The sequence below is a fragment of the Falco biarmicus genome, chromosome 11 (genome assembly GCF_023638135.1).
Source record: "Falco biarmicus isolate bFalBia1 chromosome 11, bFalBia1.pri, whole genome shotgun sequence".
NCBI lineage: Eukaryota > Metazoa > Chordata > Aves > Falconiformes > Falconidae > Falco > Falco biarmicus.
Window position 1 is genome coordinate 2,213,232 of NC_079298.1, and position 9,523 is coordinate 2,222,754.

At 52.6% G+C, this 9,523-nt stretch overlaps 1 pseudogene; it reads left to right on the plus strand.

Moving 5' to 3' along the window:
* The window catches only part of LOC130157035 (hydrocephalus-inducing protein homolog), a 67,239-nt pseudogene extending 58,143 nt beyond the window's left edge, over positions 1-9,096 (plus strand).
* Positions 9,097-9,523: the final 427 nt, after the last annotated feature.

Consider the following 9,523-nt stretch of genomic DNA (forward strand, 5'->3'; position numbering starts at 1 on the left):
CGTTATCACCTGCCCGGTAATAAGCCCAGGCAGTAGCTCGGCATTGGTTTGGGCAGTGATGTCTCCAGAGATGTGGGCTCCTTCTCCTTCCCCAGCCGAAGCACTGCTCCACTGACGGAGCCGGTGGCTGAGCACCCAGAGCATCTCCACTGAAATGCAGATTCTGATTCTCCATCTCGAGTCTCAGAGAAAAGGCTTTGTACTGAGATGATCTAAAGTTTACATGTGAAATCAATTGGGGATTGATTGAAGGGCCGTGATCATTCTGTGCCCAGGATGCCTCTGTGGTTTCATGCGGTTCGTGGACTTTCTAGGAAATCTCAGTACTTTCCCTGAGCCACTTCCCCCTCTCCCTGCATCACCACTCGGCCACTTCTCTGCTTCCTTTTGAATAAATAGACCCACAAGAAACGCACCGGCAGAAATGCGGTTGTGTAATAGGAGGTTCATCCTACTTTAATCTGATTTCATTAACAAGGCCTTTTCAGCTGAAGGCAGCTATTGTATTTTTGCTTCTTGTCACTGTGCTGCTGGCTGTTGTCTGCATCTGGTGACTTCGGTCCCATTTGGGGCTGTGCAGTGGGTCAGTCGGTGCATGTCCTTTCTGTGCCCCACCCCCGCCTCCCTGCCGGAGTAATTGCTGGCGGTGGGCAATGGTCACTGCTGCTGGGCACAGAGAAACTATCTGCTGTGTCTGCGGGCGGTTTTCCTCCCTGTCTTTATTCAAATAGCACTTGGTAAGCAGGGCATGGGAGGTGTCTTCTGGCAGAGCTGGTGTCCGCTCCAGACCAAGCTGCGGGCTGGTGTCCTGCCTCTGCAGAACAGCCACCCCCTCACCCAGTGTGGTTGTACCACTGGTTTTCCGTTGTGGAAAGCAAGTGTCAGAGCTGAAGTGATGTCAGGCTTTGTGGGCAGTAATCAAAGGCAGTGTGGATGTGATGTCCCCGTTTGTTAGGTAAGGTGAGACACAGTTCCTGCTCATTTCTAAGGAAGCATCAGGTTTGCCTGCAGTGAGGTGGGCCGAGTTGTCATGTGCTCAGTCTGGTTGCCCAGAAACAGGAGATGCCTTAAGGGTCCTGCCTAGAGAAACTGCATTAGAGTGCAATGCATCATGTTGTAGTGCCCGGTCTCATCCTTTCTTTTCCTTACATGACAATGCCCTACTTTCATATATTGAAAACTGGGGGAATGTTCATGGAGTTAATGGGGGATTTTACAGACTGAATTTTCAGAATAAATGCTCTGTCTGGGTGCACACTGATCAGTGAGAAAGAGTTGGGGCTGGTTTGGGGGCAGGTGAGAGAGCTCCTCACAGGTAGAGACAGCTCTTCAGCACCAACGGCACTGCCCATTGCCAAGGAAGCAAGCTGTGCCATCCATGGAAAAAGCAACTTCAGTCACAACTCACTCCTCCCTGAGCTTCTCCATTACCTCTCATTCGCACTGAAAAGAGATAAACAACAAGCACCGGTCTATCCTAACAGGAGAGTCACACCAGGAATCACGGGATAGCCGGGGACTTGACTGATATTTGTCTCACCTTCCCAGGCTTTCCTCGCACCCTGCCGTGTCGCCTCACTAACACCTCCTTGGTTCCCATGACTTTCAACCTTCGCATCCCTGGCGAAGGCTCAGGACAGCGCAGCGTCACCAGTTTTGCTCAGATATCAGACAACACTTGCCCGTCCTGGAGAAAGGGAGCCCAACATCACATCAAGCCAACTGAATTCACCATAATGCCCTGCAAGGGGACCATCCGCTCCCAAGGAGCCCTGGGTATCCAGGTATGGCACGAGCCCGGCCGTACGTGCTTCAGCAGGTGGAGCTGAAGCTTCACTGGTGCGCAGGAGGGCTGTAGTGCTGCTGGCTTTGGGCATAACGCAAGTAAGAGATCGGTGTTCGTGTTAGGTTTTTGTGAGCTGGGGTACTCTGGGGCGGAGCACCGTTTTGTTTCCAAAGTTGTAAGCCAAGGATCATGTACCCTACGGTCAAGCACAGAAGCCATGCGTGTGTGTCTGAGCTGCTTAGAGCAATTTGATTTAAAGTGGGCCGAGGAAGGATGGGGACAGAAGGTGACTGTTAAAAGAAAGATGTCATTGCATAAAGCAGTTTGCTATTCTTCCCGGCCTTATCTTTCCTCTCGTGTGGAGCAGAATGGTTGCATCCACTGCAGCGAGGACTGGAAAAGCTCCAGCAGCCATGAGCTGCACAGCTGCTGCTGGGCCACGTTTTGCCCTCGGCTTCCCACTGTAAAGCTGGACTCATTCTGTGAAAGTCAACAGATTTCCTCTGGATTTATGCTGTTGTAGTCGAGAGTAAAAATTGGTCCCAGTGGCAAGTAGAACATGAATTGTGCTTTAATTTAGCTTACATATGCCCTGGTATGCAAGGCGTACTTAATAAATCGGATATCGCCAGAAGAGTTTTGTTACTCGGAAAGACAGTGGTCTACACGTGGACCAGCAGGAGAACTAAGGCAAAATATCGCTCCCTTTCCTGACCGTGGGTGAGAGCCAGAGGACACCATGCGTGGCTGATGGCTTCTGGCAGTGATTAAGTATCTGACGCTCTTCTCCTCTACCAGGTCACCCTGTGTTCCAACACGGTGGGGCGATACGAGCTGGCGCTGGTGGTGGGCGTGGATGGTGTTGGCCAGGAGGTGTTGGCGTGCCTCTCACAGCCAGGTACCGGCGCTTTCCTTGCAGCTGGCCACCTTTCCCCGCGTACCCATGCCCAGCACGCTGCCTGGCGTGGGGTGTCCTGGCTTCAGCTCCAAATGAGAAATGTTGCTTAACGAGCTAGTTCTGCCCAGCTCGCTGTGAGCACAGCCGTGCTTTGAAAGCAGCCCATGTTGAGAGGCACCTGTGCTCAGTGCTCAGGGCCATGCCTCTGTCTTTTTTTTATTTTATATTTTTTTAAAGGGAGCAGTGATTATATTCACTATTGGCCTGTTGTCTGGGACGTGAGGAGTAATGAATCTCCAAAGGACTGCCCCTGCTTCTCCCTGCAAGCGGTGGGCTTGTGCTGGGTTGGCCCAAAATGCAGCATTTGTTTGGAAGGCGGCGAGCAGCCTGCTGAAAGCTGGGGTCTGGCTCAGTTAGTGAAGGCGTGTGCAAATGGGAAAGGGGCTTACGGCAGGAGTGGTGAGGGGAAACTAGTCCTTGGTGTGGCAGGTGAGCTCAGGTTTCTCTGGTTCTCTTGAGCATGAACGTTCCCAGACTTAAGCCAAAAGCTGCAGCGTCGTTCAATGCCGTTGCGCCGCAGCGGGTGCCAGTTTAATGACGAGAGGGACGCAGTTGCTGGTGCTGTTCCCTCTCCCCGGCAGAGTCACCCACTGGGTGCCTGGGCTGCAATTTTGTAAAACGAGTGGGAATGGGAAGAGTCGGTGTGTGGGCTGGTGTGTGGAGGACCCAGGCAGCTGCAGGAGCTGGGAGAGGCTGGTCACCCAGCGCGAGAGGCAGGCGGTGCTGGTGCCCTCCATCGCGGGGGCAAGCGGCTGAGGTTTCAGGCAGGGCGAGAGCGGTACGGGAGAGGAGGGAGTTGCTTTTACTGAGATGCGGGAGTCTTGTTTTCCTTGAGCTTTGGGGAGCGCTGGTCCTCAGCGGGAAGGCTCCCGCAGAGCTCGTGCCTTGCTGGGACTGTGGGAGGGTCCTTGCCGGCCTCCTGGGGCAAGGGAGGGGCAAAGCTTGATGAGAGAGCACTGGGGCAGGGCACTGGGCAGCCTCTGCCACGGGAGTCTGGGGCTGCCCCTCCTTTACAAGAGGCTGTTGAGTAAGAAGAAGTTAGAGGTGATCGATTGCCGTAGAGGTAGGAAATGTCTATCTGGCAGAGACAAATGCCTTATGTCTGTTTCATGCTGTTTGGGGAGTAAACAACTTCTACATTCTCTCAGTGTCTCTAATTCCCTTTGGTCATCTCTTCACCCGGATGTGTCGTTCCTCCACTGCCCGTGCTCAGCCCTGTTCTGACATTTGGACGGTGCTTTCTGAAGTTCCCTTGCGAGTGGATGCTGACCCTTGTGAACGACAGCGATCTTCCAGGCTGCTGTGGAGTCCTTCCTCAGGCTTGGCGTCGTGTTCGCCTCCTGCCCTCAAACGTCGTTATCGAGGGGTTTGTTAGGAAAAAAACGGGGTTTGGATAAGACCTTTGCTGTTTTATATTCAAACCTAAAGTTTTGGAGAGAACGGGAAGCTACCTGAATATGAACTTCAGGAGCGGTTTGAACTCTTCAGAAAGCAGTTTCGGTTCTAGTCTTTGGGGTGCTTTCATGCAGGAGAACTTGGAGGGTTGTGAAAAGCTGCTGCAAGGAGGCCGCCAGCACCGGAGTGGGCGTTTGCGAGTGCAGCAGCTTTTGGACCCTGTGAGGATGCTAATTAGGCCCATACAAATCTTGCTCCTTGTGTTGTGCCTTTCTGCTTTCTCCTAGGGATTTTTAAAAATGTGGGTGAATTGCCGTTGTGGTGGATGTTAAGAAGCTTGGAGTTTCCTCAGAGGTCACTCTGAAGTTGTCTTTGATTCTGTCCCTTATAGGAGCACAAGGAGGATGCTGCTGTGTGGTACTCCAGCCCTGTGCCGTGTGGGATTATCCAGCCTCACAGCTCGGTAGAGATCCCGTTGACGCTGGAAGCCCAGGCGATAGGAAGGCAGGACACTGTGGCTAGTGTCTCAGTGTTTGGGAATGAAAGATCCCCGCTGGTGAGTGCTAGGCGAGATGCGTGCCTTTGTGTGACTCATCTTGGTGGGCATAAAGTGTACAGGGGTTCTGCCAGGGAAAAGGAGAACGTGACAATACGTGGCTGGTGCGGACACGGAAAGAAGGGATTCATGGCATAAGTAGCAGCTAATGCCTAGAGAAGGGTGGTGTCCTCTTAGGTGGAAATCTAAGTGTCTGAGATGGTGTTTAATTACGGACGTGTGAGGCGGGATAACAAGCCCAGTCTGAAACCCAGAGCAATTCCTGGGTCTCTCGCTCTCCTGCGTTACGAGATGAGCAGCAACCGCTGCTTCATTAGAACTCTTGTTCGGGAGCGCACGGGGACATCGCTGAATACCACTAAAGCAAGAGCGGTGTAAGAGACCGTGCTGAAATGATGATTTCTGTAAAGCTGGATTTAAGCTTTCCTGAAAGTCAGGTCCATCCCGCCTGAGAAATATCCATCATATCTCTTTGCCAAAAGCCCCAGCCAAAGACGCATGAGACTCCACACTGCTTGCATCTGGAGCACAAGCTTTTTTTTCTTTTCTTTTTTTTTCCCTACCAAGCTTGAAAAGGGGTGAGGCAAAGCATTCCTGGACTAAAGGCTCCTACAGGACATTTGCATTCAGGCATATACAGCAGCAACAACAAAGTGTAGGCAAGAGAATGTTGTATCTGGTGTCCTGGCTTCCACTGGCTGAAATCGAGAACAAATTTAGTTAATTAAACTTTAATTTAAAAGGATACTAACTTTTGAAGCAGCTGTTTTAAAATGTCTTGTCCTCTCTCTGAGCACGGAAGGGGATATCAGAGGATTCCCGAGAACGTGAAGCTTTCTGTAACAGAAAGGAAGGCTGACATTTTGAAAACAATTGCAGGGATATAAACTTTTTATAAACCGAATTGAAACGATGATGCCAAATCCCTTGGATGCCACTGGTCATCTCAACCCTGGCTGCTGGGGATGTGCATGTAAACCAGTCAACAGCAAGGCCAGGCAATGCAGGCTTTGCAGGGAAGTCTCACGTTTGACAAAACAGTTGCTTGCAAACAGAAGGCATGCTTCCCCGAAAGAGGAGGGTTTCTCCCCACTGGAATAACCAGTTGTTTAAATGTCAGCTGGATTTTGAACTACAGGTACCTTGAAAAGCTTTTACGCTTGGGCTAACAATTTATAAATTGAAAGTTGACCTTACCTTAATCTTTTCTGTTTGGACGTGAACGTGTCAATGTTTTGCCCAAAGGGCGAGCATTTCAGCTGGAGAAGCGTAGCTGTGCCTAAAGAAAGGACTAGATGCGTTGCATTTTCTATAGGTCTGTCTTCTGGTTGCAGTGCAGTTCCAGTAGTTCCCTGGTAGCTGACGCACCCAAAGCTTTCTGGGCTGGCAGAAGAGCTGGCTGTCTTGTTACGTGTCCTGCGCTGGTGGCAGATCCTACCCGTACGGCTGCAAGTCTGACCTTGGGAATCGCTGCAGTGTGTTCCAGTAGAACTTCAAAGCTCGTTCTTGCCTTAGGCTGGGGTGCCCAGTGTCGATGCCTGGTCTTTACCACCGTTTCAGGCAGAACGTGGTACAGATCTTTCATCCAGGTTGTGCAGAGTCCCTCCACAGCTCCGTTGTCGGGTATTTTGTTTGCAGGTGAACGCGTGCCAGCTCCAGTCTGGCGTGTGTCATCTGCATGAAGGAGCTGGTAAATCCCAGCGCTGGCGTTACTGGTGGCAGAGCTGCCATCGCTTGTTGCTGCCTTTCCCTGTGCCATGTTGCCTGTAACGCTGTTGCATGGCATTTTCCTTGTCCCTTTTAGAACCCTGTAGATGAAGGGGTTGGGGTTTTTGAAGCCCTCTCCTTGGTGGTGAGGATGCGTGGTGTTAGTACACAGGCTGACAGAAGGCAGCTCTCCTGGGCATCCTCCAGATGTTGTTCCGCTCATCCCCAAAGGGCTCTGCCCTGCCTTTGCTGCTGCTGTCCCGCTGTCACCGGGAAGCTGAGCTGGCTGGCGAGGCGCAGCTCTTCCCTGCAGCTCCTCCTTCCCGGGAGCTTTGGGCAGCATCGCCCAGACATGCATCATCGTGCATGGCTTCAGTTCCTTATTTTGGAGGCCCCAGCCTTGGTAGGTGAGGTTTTTGGCTCTTAGTTGCACGCAGCAGTGCCCTGCCAAGGGATGAGCATTTCTGGATGCTGCTGCTTCTGGCTGAGTTGGGCTGGTGATTCTGACAGCGGTCAATACCACTTCCTTGAGCCAGACATCATTAAAGGTTTTACATCGTGGAAGCTGGTTTCTTTTTCGGTTAAATCGTACTCTGTGCCCTCCAGTGAATCATACGGCGTCTGGTCAGTGTTGGGAGTTCTATGCATTCAGATCCTGTTGAAGTGTTGAGGTGTTTGGAACCAGTGAAATCCACCGCAAGAGTGCACAAATTCTCGTTGTTTTTAATGATGTGGGAAGGTGGTTTAGCAAAGGGATCTGTGTTCCTCCTCCAGTAGTCTGTGCCAGTTCTGCAAGGAGAAAGCTTTTGGTTCTGACTGTCAAGAGAAAAAACACCACTTGAATGATGTCATGAATAATTAATGCCTGTTATTCATGCCATACCAGGAATACACATAAGCACACATCAGAGGCCATAACTTGCACGATCTCTGCTCTGAAGAGCCTGCTTCGCTTCTGGCTTGTGCTGGTTTTCAGAGGTGCATTTTTGGGAATGTCAGAGAAGTAACTGTCCAAGTGTCGCTGTGCAGCAGCAGCGGTCAGGGAGGTTTGGGGCAAGGCTGAGCGGCAGAAGGAGCGGGAGCAGGCACAAGGCAGAGAAAGGAGAGCTAACTGTGGAGGAGGTCTGGAAAGGAGAGCGTGGGACCCAGGGTTTCTCTGTCCCCTGAGAACGGGAGCTTGTGGCTTTCAGATGGGGTCACTCCCGAGCCTGCACTTGCCCCAGGCCTTCTGTTTCAGCCTTGCAACACTGAAAACTTCCAACAGCCGTACTTATTGCCCAGTCGAGGAGGACACTTAGAGCTGTCTCATATTTTTTAACTTCCCCTGCTTTTCTTTTTTCTTTCCTACCTGCTTCCTGGAGCAGAATATCTGTTTAGTGAGCATTGGAGAAGAACGGGTTGTCTACGTGCATCTGAGTGAGATAAATTCCAGCAGTATTGAAGTCCTACAAGATGCGTCCAAAACTCTCCACCTCTCCAATCAGGCTGTCATCCCTGCTTCCTTCTGTGTAGAGATGGTAAGTATCTGTGGGACTATTTCCCAATGAAAATTGACTGGTCTGTAGCAGCCTGTGGCCTGATTTTTACATGCAACGTTCCCATATTGCTGTCTCGGAGAGAAAGCAAGATATTCCGTCCCAACGCAGCGAGAGGAGCCTGGCTCTGGGGGCAGTTTTAGCTGGGGCACCCCTCAGTAAAATAGACAGCTTGCATAGATGTTTGTGCAGAAATGAGTCTGGATCATCTTTACAAGTTTTCCCTCTGTTTTCTGGACGGTATTTAACGGAGAGTCGTGTCTTTGGAGCTCTGAGATCAAGAGGCCCCTGTGGCCCTTTGCTCCTGGACGGGCATGGATTTCCCGACGCTTTCCCCATTAGGTCTGCGTTTGCTTTGTGTCAGACTGCTGTTTGTGACAGAGTCTGGGGTGTGAAGTTTGTCCTCAGCCTGCCTGTGGTGAGGTGAGTTTCACACCTGCTGGGGGCCCAACCAGCTGTGGTGTTGCACAAAAATATAACGGTAAGGGTTGTGTAGCTACAGAGCGTGTGGGCTCCGTCGCGTTGCAGGGCATCTCCGGAGGCCAGCCGCAGGGAAAGGCCGTTGAACTGATGGAGGCTGCAGCTGACAAGCTGCGTGGCAGGTGGCAGGAGGCGGTTGGGTCGCTGCCCTGGCGGGGGGGGCAGGGCTGGTGCAGCCAGGGAGGGCTCCTGTGCGGACGCTGGGTGGGATGTGCCGCTCACTGGAGGTGGGATCTGTGAGGGGCTTAAAAACAGGGTTGGGAGGAGGTTTGTTCTGCTCCACGCTAGGTGGGCTGGATTTGTGGAGCTGGTTCACCCAGGCCTGGCTCTGTGGGCTTGGTTGGGTCTGCGGGTAAAGCATCAGGCAGCGTGCGAGAGGCCAGGCTCAGCCTCCTGGGCCAAGGGGGAGGGGGGCGAATTTCCTCCTTGCTGCTTTTCCAGCTGTTTGGGGGACAACAGTAACCTCCAAGTGGGGGAGGGATTCCCAGGGCAGCTTTCTTTGAATCCACCATGAAAACCCGCTTTCCACCTGTGGCGAGAGCAAGCCACCAGGGATGGCTGGTACTGGTGTTGAAATGATGGGTTTGCATGCCTGTCGCAGGCAGTGACCCGCAGAGCTGTTCGGGTCCTGCTGCCCCGGTGCAATGCCTCCCTCCTCCCCGGGCAGCTCGCGGTGTAGCCGGGGGGCTTGCAGGGTACATCTGCCCCTCCGTTGCCTCAGGGCCCTAACCCATGGGACTGGGCAATAAAGCCTGTCGTGCTTCACCGCCATCTCTGCCAGTCCTGGGGCTGATCAGTCACTAGAGCAGTAATACAAGGCGGCTCAGGGACGGTTTCTTTCCCTGCAATAAAGACGGGCTCTGCTTGAGCAGTGGCTTGGACCAGATGATCTCCAGAGGTCTCGCCAGCCCCAGCCGCTCTGTGACTCTGTGTGTGTGATGATCCCCCCTGCTGACTCCACGGGGCTGAGTTCCCCCATGGTGAGCATCTCTGCTTTTCAGGGCAGCTGCTGCTCTCATGGAGACGTGCCAGGAGGCAGGTCCTGGGAACCTGCTCCATCAGCCGCTTCACCAAAGGCTCTTCAGACAGACTCCGGGCACGGTGCT